This window comes from Panthera onca, chromosome C1, assembly GCF_046562875.1.
Source record: "Panthera onca isolate mPanOnc1 chromosome C1, mPanOnc1 haplotype 2, whole genome shotgun sequence".
Taxonomy (NCBI): Eukaryota; Metazoa; Chordata; class Mammalia; order Carnivora; family Felidae; genus Panthera; species Panthera onca.
In genome coordinates this window covers 56,056,868-56,072,920 of record NC_138346.1, presented here as the reverse complement: position 1 = coordinate 56,072,920, position 16,053 = coordinate 56,056,868, and the positions used below count along the sequence as shown (strand labels likewise).

General features: G+C 42.3%; 1 protein-coding gene and 1 long non-coding RNA gene across 4 annotated transcripts in view; one reads left to right on the top strand and one right to left on the bottom strand.

Annotated features, from left to right (window-relative positions):
• Positions 1 to 16,053, bottom strand: part of PDE11A (phosphodiesterase 11A) — a 413,214-nt gene that overhangs the window by 14,038 nt on the left and 383,123 nt on the right. The window lies entirely within an intron of this gene.
• LOC132671305 (uncharacterized) lies at positions 5,854 to 7,602 on the top strand. The gene is made up of 2 exons (XR_009607039.3): positions 5,854 to 5,916; positions 6,821 to 7,602. It is a non-coding gene; the product is annotated as an uncharacterized LOC132671305 (long non-coding RNA).

The following is a 16,053-nucleotide window of genomic DNA, read 5'->3' as shown; positions in this document are numbered from 1 at the left end:
AGCTGCTGACCCAGAAGCCACAGCCTTTGATGAATGGGGCTTCATATAAGAGGTGGTTGGAACGTGTAACTAAAACACAGCCACATGGTAACAATCCACCTCTCTAGGCACCAGAATGTTTTCTGGTGAAACCATGCCACCTGAGATTTTACAGAAATATATAAAGTCTATTAATTTTTTTTTTGCCAAGTTCAATGTGTAAGAAAGATCATTTAAACATTTTTAGTTTCTTGAGCTACAAGCATTTGTTTACTACACATTTTGTGTAGGCTTCTCATGTACCTTGAGTCCTAGAGTTCTCCAAACATAATGGATGGGGTGCCTGCGTGGGAGAGGGTTGTACAAATACAGAATTGCAATTCCATGCCCTTGGTGTGAATGGTGTTCTGAGAAAGGTACTATGGGGCCTTCAAGAATGGATTCTAGAATACTCTAGTAATATTTGCTCTTCTATTTTTTAGCTTATATTTAGGAGTCTTAAAAGATTCAAAACACTAATTATCAGTACTGATGAACTGCTTAGTGAGCATCATGCAGATGAATATGGAACATTTCTTGTGAGGCTTTAAAGGTGGTTCTCATGCCCAGTACCACATAAACTCAGGTTTGAGACAGGGAGGAGCTCTCAAAGCCTGTGCACCCCAGTGTCCTAGATCTACAGAGGACCGGATCCACAGCATCCATGAGAAATGCAAGATCTTTGGAACAAAAATCCCCTATTACTTTGGTGGTCTCTCTCCATACAGTAGGAGAATCTTCTTTTTCTTAATTTTATAAGATAATAAAGAAAGTGAGATTTTTGGAGAGAAAGAATAGGAAGACAAGAAAAGGAGTATTTTACACACACCACTGAGTGTAGGAGGAGGATGGTGTTTCACTAGCTGGCCTTCTCCTTGTCCAAAGAAAGAGGCCAATCTGTCCACTTAAAGGCCTGGTTGAGGGTATGTTATTGTGGCTCTTCTTTAATTACATTGCTAAGTTTCCAAAAAGATAACATATGGAAAAAGTCTGTATGTGTGGGGATGGCAGGACCAAAACCCTGAATATTTTTTATTACATTATTAAGGCACAGTTTAAGGATGGGAACATTAGAATTTTATAAATAGAAACTTTCTAATGAGCAACAATTTTTTATCTTTTCAATGTTAGTGAGTTTTACAGTAATCTACCTTTCAAACATTGAGCATTTAAAATTAAATAAGCATCCCAGGGGCACCTGGGTGGCTCAGTTGATTAACGCGTCCGATTCGGCTCAGGTCATGATCTCATAGCTCGTGAGTTCGAGCCCCGCATCGGGCTCTGTGCTGACAGCTCAGAGCCTAGAGCCTGCTTCAGATTCTGTGTCTCCCTCTCTCTCTGCCCTTCCCCTGCTTGTTCTCTGTCTCTCTCTCAAAATAAATAAACATTAAAAATAGATTAAAAATAAAATTAAATAAGCATCCCAAATAAAAAGACAAACTAAATTTGTTTTTGAACTAAATTCTGAAGCTTCTATGGAAAGATAAATAAAAATGCTTAGAAAATACTGAAAGATTAATGCTGAAGGTGACACTCGGCTTATCATTAAAACATTTAACTAAAGTAGTATGACTAGGTGACAGATTGATAGAATAGAATGGAAAGACTAAGAATAGAATTAAATTCAAAGGAATTTAGTATATGATAGAGGTGACCTTTTATTCTTGTTTTTATTGATGTTTTTATTTATCTTTGAGACAAAGAGAAAGCACGAGCTGGGGAGGGGCAGAGAGAGAGGGAGACAGGAACTGAAGCAGGCTCCAGGCTGACAGCAGAGAACCCGATGTGGGACTCGAACTCACAGGCAGTGAGATCATGACCTAAGCCAAAGTCAGAGGCTTAGCTGACTGAGCCACCCAGGTACCCTTAGGTGACCTTTTAAATCCTAAGGAAAAATACTAGTCAAAGCTGATGGGAAAACTGGGGAGCTATCTGAAAACCTAAAGTTGGATCCTGACCTCAAACTTTACATCCAACAAAATAAAATACAACCAGGTGAATCAGAGATACAAATATATATATATATATATATATATATATATATATATATATATAGACACACACACAAATATATATATATACACACACACACACACACACACACACACACACACACACACACATAAAACATACATAAAATACTAAAAGACGGCCTGAGAAAAGTTTTTAAATTTTCTCATTTTACAATGAGAAAATAATGCTACATAAGACATAAAATCGAGAAGCCATAAAAGAAAAGATTCATGAATTTGGCTGCACAAAATCAATGTATTTCTTTATCGCATAAATAAAGCGAAAAGGTAAATGACAACCTGGGGAAAATATTTGCCACTGTGGCTACAGATAAAGGTATATTTCTCTAATACATAGTGAACCCTTACAAATGAAAAAGAAATGACCATCAGCTGACAAGAAAACAGAAAAATATGAAGAGATTACAGAAAAAAATACAAATGGCTCCTAAGTAAGTAAGTCTATACTAAAGATATGATGAGACTCATTTATGAGATGGAAAATGCAAATAAAAACTACAATGAGATAGGATTTACAGTATCAAATTGGCAAAATTCCAGAAGTTTGAAAACACAGTGTATTGGTAAGGGTGTGGAGAGAGAGGCATCTCACATATTGGTGGTGGGAATATAAATTGGTTTGTTCACACTCTCCAGAGGGAAAGTTGGCAGCATCTATCAAAATTTCAAATGCCTGTATACCAAATGGCCAGTAATTCTACTTCTGAGTACGTATCCTACAAATAAAGTGTGAAGATGTTGCATTCACAAGGATATTTATTGCACAATGAACTATTAGAAACTATTAGGGATGACATCAGTGTCCTTAAATAATTAAGTAATTATTGGCCAAATATTTTATTCTCCATCTTTAAAACCTGATACTCTGTGACCATCAAAAAGATGGAGGCAGTTGCTGTATGGGCACCGAAAAGGAAAATCTCAAAAATATATTAAGTGTGAAAAACGAGATACGGAACAAGACATACTTAGGCTCACATATATGTACACATGCATATATACACATGTACACACACATGTATATACATATATATGAGCAGACTGTGTGTGCATACATACTGTACTAGAAAGCACGGTGTATGAGCATTACGTATAAAAACAGTGTAAAGCCCACTGTACTTATGCTTTCCTACAGATTGTCTTTAGATGCATATACGGGAAAGTTGGTTAAAGGTGGTGGCCCTGAGGGAGGTGACTGGGAGACAGAAGTGTGAGGAAGGATCACTTTTCTCTAATACGTCTGTGCCTTTTGACTTCTGTTCACTGGATGTGTATAAACTCTTTGGCAGTAAAATATTTTATTCAAAAATTTTATCATGAACCAATAAAGGGAGCAGCAACCTTTGATCATGTGTTAGAATTATTAAATAACAGGTCATCCACCTGATGGTTAATGGTGAAAGAAGGCCTATAAGTACAAAGATAAAGAAGAGAAATGCTTACATGAAGATCAAAATAATTCAGTGTTTCACCACCACACTTCAGAAATTATTTCAGTACCTTAATTATATGTCACCCTAGTGTCATGTGTCTATTATTCGACAGTGTGATAACCCCTCCCCCACCCCACTCACCAGTCCACATCACAGATAAGGGCCGACTACCTCATTGATCCCAAACATTTCCTCTGAGAAGCGATCAATGTCCCCTGCCAGGCCATTAAATAGATTTTGAAAAACTCTTCAATCCGTATCAGTCTCATATCCTTATTTAGTTGCTCAAATTTGCCCTCAGCTGGGAATTGTCCAGGCAACTGTGATTCTGTTGTGTTCGCCACTCATTTGAAGGGCCCCATCCATCATCATTTCTAGGCCTTTTCTGATGCAATGTAGCTTGTTCTTTGTCTTTCTTAAAAACTGAATGGCTGTTAAATTATCCATTTATCTTCCTTCAGATTTTCTGTTCAGTTTCTCAGGCCCTCTCAGGGCTGTCTTTTCTACCTTGTTTGCTGACTTTTCATTCCATTTCCCCCGTTCTCCCAGGCATCTTGCTTCACCATGCTGTCCTTCCAAACAAACTCCCTGGTTTGATCTGCTTTCTGCTTGTTTGCAATCTGCATCACTACTCAGGTGGACTTCCTTTTCAACTTTTGTCCCTTCAGGATAGCTTTGAGAACTTTGAGATGATATGTTTCAAGTTTTCCCCGTAGATGGCAGGGTGTATTGGACAAACCATAACCGAAGGGAAAAGTCTAAACCAGCTTTGCCACTGTTAAGTTGGGTCACAAGGGACCTTTCAGGGTTTCACCTTCCCGACCTGCAGATGATCTGCAAGCTCACTTCTAGTCAAGTGTCTTCGGATCACAACAGCATCTCCTTTCTGTGTAGGTAAGGTGGACCCACTAAGGACGTGAGGTTTGTGTAATGTTAAGGCTCGCACACACACTCCTCAGGGGCAGCAAGCGGGAACCCAGATTTGGAAGCAGAAAGAATCTAAGCTCTGTCACTTAATATCTGTGTCTTTTCTCCAGCCTCAGCTTTCACATCTGAAAAGAGGACAATAGTAGTATCTAGCTTGACATCGCTAAGAGGATTAAATCAGGTGATGCTGGGAAAGTCTGGTGCCTGGCACACAGTAAGTGCTCAAGAATGTTGTTAGTGAGCTAGGCAGTTTGGCTGTTATCATCCAAATTTACAACACAGGCCACTGAAGCTTAGAGGTGATATTAATGGCAGTAACAATGTATGGAGTGCTTTAACGTTTGATGTTTACTCTTCCCAAAGCATTTCCACATGCCTCAGCTCCTTTGGTTCGGACTCTTGGAAAGGGTGATGTTAACTATCACCAATTCCCTTTGCTCCAAGAAGAGAGTTACTTTGCAAGGCCAAAGACGTTTAAAAAGTAGAGAGTGGAGTTACTCTCAGTCAAACCTACAAACCTGTGGAGATCACCATAAAAAGAAGTCTGAGGATAGCAAGCTTTAGGTTTTATGAGTGTAGAGGGCAGATTTGAAAGAGGATGGTTATAAAAACACTCAGCATCTCCTGCCTGGTCTTAGGTCTCATTTCTGTTTCCCTCCGTCTCTTACTTCTCTGTAGGTCTCTGTGGCTCTTTCTCCTTTCCTGTTTAGTTTTTGGCTGGTCAGGGCATCTGTAGCACTAAGATTACAGACGACGTATTAAGTCAAGGACGTGGAGAATTACTCTTCCTTTTCCATTATTTTATGGTTCTATAGTTTATCCCTCCCTTTGCTTGTAGGAGGCAGCGGCTCATACGCTGAAACTCCCCCTAATTCACTGGGGCGATTGCGAACAGCAAGTATAACCTCCCTAGTTTCTCAGGCGTGAAATAAAGACAGAAATGCTAACGCCCGCCACAGGGCAACTCCGGAATGGCGGGTTATTTCAGGGCACGCCGAAAGCACCAGATGCGGAGGGAACGCAAGATCTTCCTAGCGGAACCCACTCTTTCCCATTTCCCCGTACCCTGGATGTGTTGCTCAGGCCGTCCCGTGGGGGCTCCAAGCAGCTGAATAACAGCTTGCACCAGAGCGGAGGTGGGTGGCACTGAACATGCGCTGGGCACGACTGCTGAGTAACAGAGACAATGAACGCAAGTAAGTCTAATGTGCCAATAAAGGAAAATGCAAAGGGTCCTCCGGGGCTGCGGTATCTACCTCCTGGGAGTAAAGAGGGGTTTACCGGGAGCCTGTCATCCGAGCAGCTTCCTAAAGTAACAGTAGGGTTTTCTGGGAGAGAAGACGGAAAGGTACACGTGGCAGTGATAGCTGTGCGAACAAAGGCACAGGGTGCGAGCGTGCATGCATGTGCGCGCGCGCATGTGTAACGTCAGTGGAGAAGCACTTTGGGAAGTGGCCAGTGGCCAGTTACATCCAGAGCACAGGGTAGGGAGGAAGGAGTGAGAGGTGAGCACAGAGAGGTCAAAGGTACCAGCTTAGAGTTTTTCCTCCAGTGATGGGGAGGGAGGGTCTGAAGGACCCACAGCCAAAGCTGCTTTAGGAAGGTAACTCCAGTGTTTATTTGGAACATCGGACCGAGGGGGTGAAGCGGGAGAGCGGCTGCTGAGCCTGACAAGGTCTGAGTGGCGGCAGCTGGCAGTGGGGACAGTTAGGAGAACCCTTCTTAGTAGAGGGTCCAGGGGAGGGAGAAAAATCATGATGTGGCAACTGGAAAATAATAACCCGCATTTGGTTTCGTTTTAGAACATATTTCTTGTCTTATTGAGATATTCGGTTTTTTTGAAGTAGGCTTTTTTTTTTTTGTATTTACTGTTTATTCTGAATTCCTTTTTGCCTTCGTGTTTCTTGATTTGCTTCCATTCCATCACAGTGGAGGCTTTCCTGAAACGTACTTGTGGCCCTTACCTGTTTGCATACTTCAGAGCAAGGCACTGGGCACGGCATTGTGCCCAGTGGGGAGGAGAGGCGGGAGAGGCTGTCGCTGACCGGTGGGCTTCATTTGAAGGGCATCGTATGGGGGGAGTTGACTCTTTCACTGAGAGCATCCCAGGTGCAAGTACATGAGGATCTTTTCTCTGAGGTCACCGTTTCCCTAAAAAGGAATCCTACTTTGCTGCTTCTGGGCATGTCTGGCCCCTGGTGTCCTGGGTACAGGGGATGGGGTCCAGCCAGTCATTCCATAGGCTTTTAATTTGAGCCACGAATTCTCCCAATGAGGGCTCTGTGGGAAGAGCTCTCTGGCCTCCTGACTTGACAGGAGGGTTGCATGGGTGGTTTACCTGGCTGTGAAGGTAGTGAGAGGTCCCTGAGACTCCATTTGCCAACTTCTAACCTTTCTGCTTATTTCTAGGCTCATGCCTCAACCTCACTGCAGATTGTATCCCCCTAAAAGACACTCTGGTACCTGGAGATGTGACCTTTTTTGGAAATAAAGTCTTCACAGATGGAATCAAGTTAAGATGAAGTTATATTGGATTGGATGAGCTCTAAATCCAATGGCTGGTGTCCTTTCAGAAGGTCATGTGAAGACACAGGGACACGGAGACACAGGAGAATGTCACGTGAAGACAGAGGCAGAAATTGGAGTGATGCATTCAGAAGCTAAGGAATCCCAAGGATTTCTGGCAACCACCAGAAGCTAGGAGAGAGGCATGGAACAGATTTTCTCTCAGAGCCTCCAGAAGGAATCGACCCTGCCACACCTTGATTTCGTACTTCTCACTTTCAGAACTGTGAGATTTACTGTTGTTGGACGCCCCCCAATTCGTTATACTTTGTTAGACAACACTAGGAAACTAATGTATCTTCTCTTGACTTTACTTGGCCCCTTTGAGTCCTGAGCCTCTCAGGAGCTTCTTCTGAAAGACAGATCAGCTCACTTCTGTCTGCAGACATTCTGGGATGTTACTGCCTTTCCAGCTTTTGATATTTGAAGAGATCTTATTTCCTCTCACATTCTGTTGTCCTTGGGAATTTCTTTTTTTTAAGAAGTACAACTTCATTATTTCTAATCCCACTTAGTAGTACCAAATAAGTCAATAAAATATTGAACAAAGGTGCTCATTTCAGAATTATCTCTTTTAGCAAAAAGAAAAAAATTAGGTAATGACTGAATAAATTATGACAAGTCAATTGACTGGAATTCTAGGCTGCTGTTTCAAAGGATGGCATGAAAATTACGGTTGGAATGAACCTCACGTTAAGTGACCACATCACAATACTCTAGTCTCTCTGGGTAAATTTGTGTTTATGTGTGGATAATAGTGTAAAGGGGCATCACAGGAAGAAGAGAGTGTGAGGTCCTTATTTCTACTAACAATCTGCTCCTGACGATTCAAGTATTCTGTAAGGCAATATGTTTTCTCTCCTGTGTTCCTTATTTCCTCCCGAGTCTTCACTAGCAGAGTCCTTAACATACCTACTTACATGAACAGTCTGTTCAAGGAAATCTAGGGTTTTTTCTATCATGTTCCTCAAAAGTTTTTCACCCTCTTCTCATTACCCAAGAATGTTTATATCTTTAAAAAAGTCCCTCTATTATTATATTAATAGAATTCTCTGAAGGATGAGGAGATAAACTAATGAGGCCAGTCTGCCACATTTTATTGGCAATGTCAACCCACTTTGCCAGTGAAAGTGTCAGATCAAGGACAGCTTGACATAACATACTTCTGAGAGAGTTTTCTGTAGTAACCAGTGAAACAGAATCCATTAGCCCATTTGGTCTGCTAGGAATTGCTCTCTCTGGAATCTCTACTCTGGCCCCTATATCCTTCCTTATGAAGGATTCAGGGTTTTATTTCGTAAATGGGAAGTTTACAAAGGTAGAGCACTCCTGGGCAGAGCCTTTTACCTCCTCAGAGCAGTGCAGTGAGAAAAAGCCATAGATGAAGGCAGAGAGGACTTGGACTCGAATTTCTGGCTCTACCCTGTAAAAAACTGCTTCACTCAGATTAAGTCCATTAGCTTCTCTAGCTTTCACTTTCCTCACATGTTAACCTAGACCATTAGATATTATAGGATCCAGAATGAAGTTTTTTCTTCTTTCACAGTTAGGATCAAATTCAACTGTGTATGTAAAAGCACCTTGTAAACACAGTCAGTATCCAATAAATGTCTGCCTTCTGAAAAAATGTACAGAAGGATACCCCCATCCATGTCTGTCAGGACTCTAATACTGAACTTCTTTTCCAAGTGCTCAGTCTGGTAGAAGTCTTTAACTTCATTTTAGATCGTGGCTAACAGAGTCAACTGTTGGGACGCCATATTGGTTGGTGCATGAGGCTGAGAGCCTGGCCCTTTCTGGTCACATTGCCATAGACCATCTGCTTGCTAGATAAGGCAATGTGCTCTGAGTGACTTAATATTTTTATGGCTGCAGCTCAGATAATTAAATATAGGAGTGGTGATGGCTGAGCATCCAGATAGTCCTCCTTGAATTCTCTTAGGAAACATTTAGAGTAGTACAGAAGATTCTGTTTGGCAATAGCATAATAAGAATGCTTTATGTTTATCTCATGCCTCACTTCCCAGGAGCTCAGGCAATGCTGACCTTCCAAATGCACATTAAATTGCAGAAATTTCGGAGAGGCACTTACAGTGCAAAAAACAATCTTTAAAAGAGGCCTTGATTCATCTCCTGGTAGAAGAATGCAATTTTCTTTCTCTCTCTCTCTCTCTTCCTCCTTCCCTCTCTCCCTCTCTCTCTTCCTCTTTTTCTGAAGAGATTCAAAGAAGAAAGAGCCATGAAAAGGAGGTAAATCAGCTTTTAAAATATGTTTTGTAGAGGAGCTGAGAAGCAAGGTAAGACAGCATTCCAGGCCTTGTGTGGACTTGTGGCTAAGTCATTTTCAGCTTCACGATTCCAGAACAGAAACACTTTTAAAAAGAGTTACTTATGCTGGCCAGCCAGATAAGGAGAAGTAGATCTTATCTTAAATTCTACCTTCAAAAGCCTTATGAGGTAATATATTATCTATTTTTTTTTTTTGCCGGATTCCAGCATTTTAATATCGATTCATGATGGCAGTTTTGAGTTTACCTGACACCTGTCATGCTCAATGCAAGCAGTGACATTAACTTGAATGCTCTTCTACCAGTAAGCCCTCTCTGCACATGTTCAGCACATGATGATGTGATGCTTGTAGTGGTAACTGTTTGGAGATGTAGGATCTAAAAACTCTTCTAAGTCAAAGAAAGATTACATTTTAATCATAATAAAGTTACCATGTTTTATTATAATTTCATGAAATCACATTAAAGTACACTATAAGTTCTTGAAATCCATGTACATGTGCTAGCTCTATTAAGGGTGAATATTAAAATAGCTAGGGGCATCTGGGTGGCTCAGTTGATTAAACATCGTACTCTTGGTTTCAGCTCAGGTCATGATCTCATGGTTTGTGGGATCGAGCTCCACATCGATCTGTGCTGTCAACACAGAGCCTGCTTAGGATTCTCTCTCTTTCCTCTCTCTCTGACTCTTCCCCTGACTCATGCGTGCGTGCTCTCTCAAAATAAACATTTAAAAAAATAAAATAACTAGAGGACTATATTTTCTGCCAATGCAGGGTAAGAGAAACTTTCACGTATTTCCTAGTTGAAAAAGTCAAAGCCCTGAAAAATTCATGGCTATAAACTAGCCTTTTTATATTAGAATTAAGGGCCAATTCAACCATGATGAGAACTAACGACTTTCTAAAAAGATATCATAGGCCATATACTTCAGGTTATGGGCAGGGATAGAACGGTGCACACTCGGATGAGAGGTTTTATATATTTATGGATGATAATGTAACATGACGTTGTAACTCTCGTTCACACATTCCACTGCTTATAATTGATTCTGTGGTGCTGTGCTCATCATTCACTCGGTTTCTTCATTCACTTGTTCCGCAAACGTTTACCGAACAGTTCTGGTAAACTCTGTGCTAGGCACTGCGCTGGGTACCAGGAATAGGGTGTCCCAAGAAACTCGTGTAACAGGGGGGAGGGAGCCAGCCAGCCAGCCAATCACAATACGAGTGTTACGTGTGATTATGAGAAGACAGAGCTCGGCAGAAATGTCGAGGTGGGGGAGGGGTTAGGTTCTCCAGGCAGAAAGGAGCAGAAGGGTAGCCAAAGGCAAGGGAAGAGAGACAAAAGGGCTGTGAGTCCTGTGCTTTGGGGCAAAGGGAGCCTGCGAGAGGAAGAGGGTAGGGTGACAGCAGATGAAGCCAAGAGGCAGGGGGCCTCAGCGAAGGTGGCCCTGAAATACCAAAGTGAGAAATCTGGAAGGGATCTTATAGATGCTGGTAGTACCTGAGGTGTATAATCAGGGGTGCCATGGTCCAATATTTATTTACTTATTTTAAAATTTATTTTAGGGGCACCTGGGTGGCTCAGTGGGTTAAGCATCTGACTTTAGCTCAGGTCAGAATCTTGCGGTCTGTGGGTTTGAGCCCCATGTTGGGCCCTGTGCTGACAACTCAGAGCCCAGAGCTTGCTTCGGATTCTGTGTCTCCCTCTCTCTCTGCCCCTCCCCTGCTCGTTCTCGCTCTCTCTCTCTCTCTCAAAAATGAATAAATGTTATAAAAAATTAAAAAAATAATAAAATCTATTTTATTTACTTTGAGAGTGTGTGTGAAAGTGAGCAGGGGAGGCGCAGAGGGAGAGAGAGAATCCCAAGCAGTCTCGTGCAGTTAGCGCAGAGCCCATTGTGCGGCTCAAACTCACAAACTGTGAGATCGTGATCTGAGCTGAGATCAGGAGCCAGATGCTTAACCGGCTGAGCCACCCAGGCACCCCCATGATCCAATTTTTTTTAAAAGGAAGTTCACTTTGCCAAAAGTTTGGAGGACAGGCCATAGTGAAGGGGCTTAGAAACTACATAAAACTGACACTTTCAAATGTTTACATTTCTCTTCCATTCATATCTGACTAATAGTACATGGAAAATGTTGAAGTAAACAGGTTTTACTATCAGCACTCAGATTTGGGAATGGTGTATGTGACAAGGACAATATTTTGAACATATTAAACCAATGTATATTTGTTCTGTTTGAATCGTCAAGCCTATGGTTCCCCGCCCATCAACTCAGTAGGCTTCCCTCCTGCAGGCAAATGGTGGATCCCGTTAGAAACAGCAAGCTGTCATCATTCAGCGTTGAGAGAGAATAACCCTGAATGCCAGCTTCGTATGGTGAGAAAGGGGGTTTCTAAATTCCAGAATTCTCCTTTACCTATTAAGAACCAAATCTGGCCAAGTCAGATCATCACATCTGGCCACAAAGCCTAGTGCGGACAGCACAGGGGACACCATATACGGATAGTTCCCATTAGACAAGGAAAAGGAAATTAAAACACTTTCCACTGTGGGGGTGAGGGATGGGGACGGGGGAAGAGAGAAAAGAGAGAGAGATAATGGACAGAGACAGAAAGGGAGGGTGGGGAGAAAGGGAAAATGAGAAGTGAGTTCCTTGTTCCTTCCCTGTTCCTTGGGAGATGAAGCCTGGCGGGGGGTCAGGGCAGGGCTTGTCTCTTGAATCTCAGGGTCTAATTCAGGAAAGTGATAGAATTTACTAGAACAAGTTGGCACTACCCAGGCAGCTTATTAGAAAGTGCCAAGGAAATTGTGTGGACAGCACGGCGAGGAGAAAGTAGCTGGGAGTTCACCGGTGGCCCACAGGAGCTGAGCACTCAGGCGAGAAAAGCAGGTGACTAGATCTGACCAGAAAACTGCTAGGGGCTTGCCACGAGAGGTTCCTACCAGGACCACAGACTTCAGCAGCCAGAGCGAGTGGCCAGGCCCGGTGCGGAGTGCATATCACACCCATGGTCACCTAGAGGCCAGCATGGCATCACACCGAGCCCTGACCACCAGCTCTCCATGAACCCGGTGAGACCTAACAGGCAGTATGTGTGTTTGGGCCTTTCTCCCCAACGCTTACAGAGTGTTCACAAGGATAGGGGAGGGAGCCCCCCCCCCCCGGGAGCCCCCCCCCCCCCCCCCCCCGATGCCTGGATGGCAGCTGGGGCGAAGACATAGCTCTGATTTGGAACTGTTCACATTTCAGTCCTCCCAAAGGTCTGTTCCAACAAGAAAAAACTGTGATACCTTAATTGTCAAGTTTAAGCGCAGTCCCTGCACGCCTCTCCTCCCCACATCACCAGGAAAAGGTGGAGCCAGATAGATAAATTATAAAGAATATAGAACTTATTTCCCTCGCTTTCCTTGAGGCTTCTTGAGTTATACATGATGTCATTCCTTGTAAAGACAAGAAATTAGCCCCAACTATTTCTTCCTCTCATCCATAAGAATGCTAGATATTGTAGAGAAAGCATTGATAGAAAACCCATTTGGGTGGTATCCTTTTTAAAAAAAAGTATCTGATGCAATTGTTCTTCTCTGGATCCACATTCTATCCCTTGTAGGTTTTTAAGAGAAGATGATGTTATATTCTAACTAGTGACTCAGTAGCTCATTACTTATTCTTTTTTTAAAAAACTGGACACAAAGCATGAGCCATTTGGGGAATATTAAATTGTGTTTAAAGAACTTCTGCTGGTGTCCAGAAAAATTGTCTTAGCACTTTACATCCTCTTTTCCAATTTACCAATTCTAATTCCCAGTCTTCACAACCTCAATTATAAAGATTCTTTTCTCTCTCCCTTCAGAGAGCTTATTAATTGCATCAGGTGAAGGTATTTTTCAAAACGACTATTACAACTGAAGGCAGAAAAAAGGTCAAAAGTTACTGTAATCAAAACATCAGAAGCCCTGCCTGTTGCAGAAACTCCTTGGCATTTTAATAAAGAGGCAATACGCTTGCAGAACTAGACAGGGAATTGTTCCAGCTAGATCCTGTCCAGGTCAAGCCCTTTTGAAATACCTGTGGAAAAAATCCACCTCCAAGTCAAGAACCTGTTTGGGATGGGCTGCAAATGCGATTATGTTCATAATAACAATTAAATCCCTCAATCCTTAACAACAGAAGATTTATAATGCCTCTATGCATCATTGAAATTCTAGGTACACTGAGGTTTGATTAAGTCAAGAATGAAAACAAAGGGCAAAAACTGAGCTCGCTATTGCAAAGAGAAGCTCAGTGTGATGCTGTCACATCAGGCTTTCTGTTTATCCCTAAGGCTGGTACAGCAGTGGCTTCAAAGTTTGATGGTGTCTTTTTTTCTTTTTCTTCTTTCTTTCTTTATATTTTTTTCTCCCTCCAAAGATGTTGAGCAGCAGGCTAATGGATCCCAGCAGGGTGCAAAGACAGCAGAAAGCACGGGAATCAGATGTCAATGTGTTCCTCCAAGATACCCTGCTAGGACGGAGCTAACTAACTGGGCTCTAGTTTTCTCTTGGGGCACACGCTCTGATGGGTCCCTGCCCACTCTTGACTTCCTATATGCTTCCTGATTGAAATGCTGTCACAGATAAATCATGACTTCTGCCTGTTAGGACCATTTTCTATTTTTTTCAAAGAAAAGTTTGGAGCCATCAGATTAAAAAGACAAGCAAGTTCTGGAGAATTATATACTCACACGTAAATATTAGTGTCACATCTCCCTACAATATAACTATCTGTCCATCTGGGAGTGTTCTGGGCATGCTCCTCCACGCACCACTTTGTTTATATATTTTTATGTATTTTCTGGCAGTCACTTCCAGTCAATCACTAGATTACTTAGGTAACTTCCTAACGAATAGATTTTAGGAGGATTGGAGGAGTTGGCCTGCTTTTCCTTCAACACAGGCCCTACCTGGAAGTTGAAGTTGTCTCAGAGATAAGAGTTTCAGTTTTAAATGCAGTGGGCATCCAAAATGCAGTTTGTGTGAGTTCCCACCTAGCACACTAGTAAGTAGCCCTTCAGGCATCCGAGACCATCGATAATCTACCCTTGGCTTGGAGGAAGGACAAAACTCCGCAAACTGGAGTGAAAGAGGAAAGTGCTTGATCTATTTTGAAGTTTGACGTATGCACAAGCTTTTCAACACCATGAAGGGAAACCACTTCACCCAGTGAAAGTCAATGAAGTCAAAAAGCTGTACTAAAACCATATATGTATCTACCACTCAGCTCCCTCTCCACCCTGCTACTAAACTCCTTCCACATTCCACGTTCAGGCCATCAGCCCAGTGCTTCGGTGAGCTTCCACCCTCGCTAGAAGGCGCTCTCCACACTGCTCCCCTGCACGAGATCCCAGCTCTCTCCATGAGTATCTATCTGCCTCAGGTTCTACATGAGGTTTCCAGCCACCCAAACCGCTCCACCTTGGGGGCAGGGTCCTGGCCATGAAAAGGAACATTCTTTGTCTCATCTGTAATATTCTGTATCCTCTTCCCCTGCGCCCAGACTGACCTAGCAAGGCCACCCTGGATTTCTACACTCTACATAATTCAGACCATGGCATTTCAGATAATCCCTTTTTGAGATTCTGGCCACCTGCATACTTTCCCAACTGCTTTCTATTTTCTCAGGCTCTTTATTACTGCACTTTCATGTTTTAAACCTCAATCTTCCCTTTTGGCAACAACCTGAGTTCCTGCAGACATTTGCAGGAACTAGTGTCACACCAGTGACTTCTCTTGCTTGGTGAGTTACTTCCTCAACGTTTTGTATCTTTGCACTAATGGTGATTCCTGCCCACTGACTGATTCCATTTCAGCTCCAGGGCGCAACAGTGAATGTCAGATTGCCCATTTAAATAACGGACAATCCCCTTCTCCCCCAACTGTGTGAGATGGAACAAAATAGGGACTCTCAGAGAGGATACTTAAAATCATTCAGCAAAGTTTCAGTTTGAGGGCTTTTTGAAATACTGGTTTCAAAGACTTATAAAGAATTTACAAATAAAATCTGTGTTATTTTTAAAAATAAGTGATGATAAGACATTTAAAATGAACATGATTTTCATACTTTGCTAGCTGAGAAGACATAGCAGCAGAAATGAACATACTTTAAAAAAATCTTTTTAATTAATTAATTTTGAGAGAGACAGAGACAGCATGAAGGGGGAGAGGCAGAGAGAGGGAGAAACAGGATCCCAAGCAGGCTCCGCACTGTCAGCACAGAGCCTGAGGTAGGGCTCGAACCCACGAAACCACGAGATCATGACATGAGTTGAAACCAAGAGTCGGACGCTTAACCAACTGAGTCACCCAGGTGCCCCTGAACATGAACTTTTATAAACAACTCCTTCTACACTCCTCTTTACAATGCCATGATTCTCTTGTTAGTTTAATAAGAAAAGATTGTGGAAGAAATACCCAGCAGAGGTGGAATGGGTGGTAGAAAGACCACTACACCAAAACCAAGGCCACGGATATGTGGGACACAACTCTAACTTGGTGGGAATGTCACTTAAAACTGCTCTATGTTAATTTTCTGTGGATAAAAATAGCAGGTGTATCTAACCTCACAGACAGGGAGTAAAGTAAAACAGATGTGGAAAATCAAGAATGATAGATAATGTGATGTGGTATTACTCCCTAAATTCTGGAAAGTGCTAGTTTCGATTTCAATTTCAAGTAGTTTCCTTTTTAACCTGAAGATTTCAAAGTACTTAATAGGAAGTATAAGACAAGCCCAAAGAATTGTG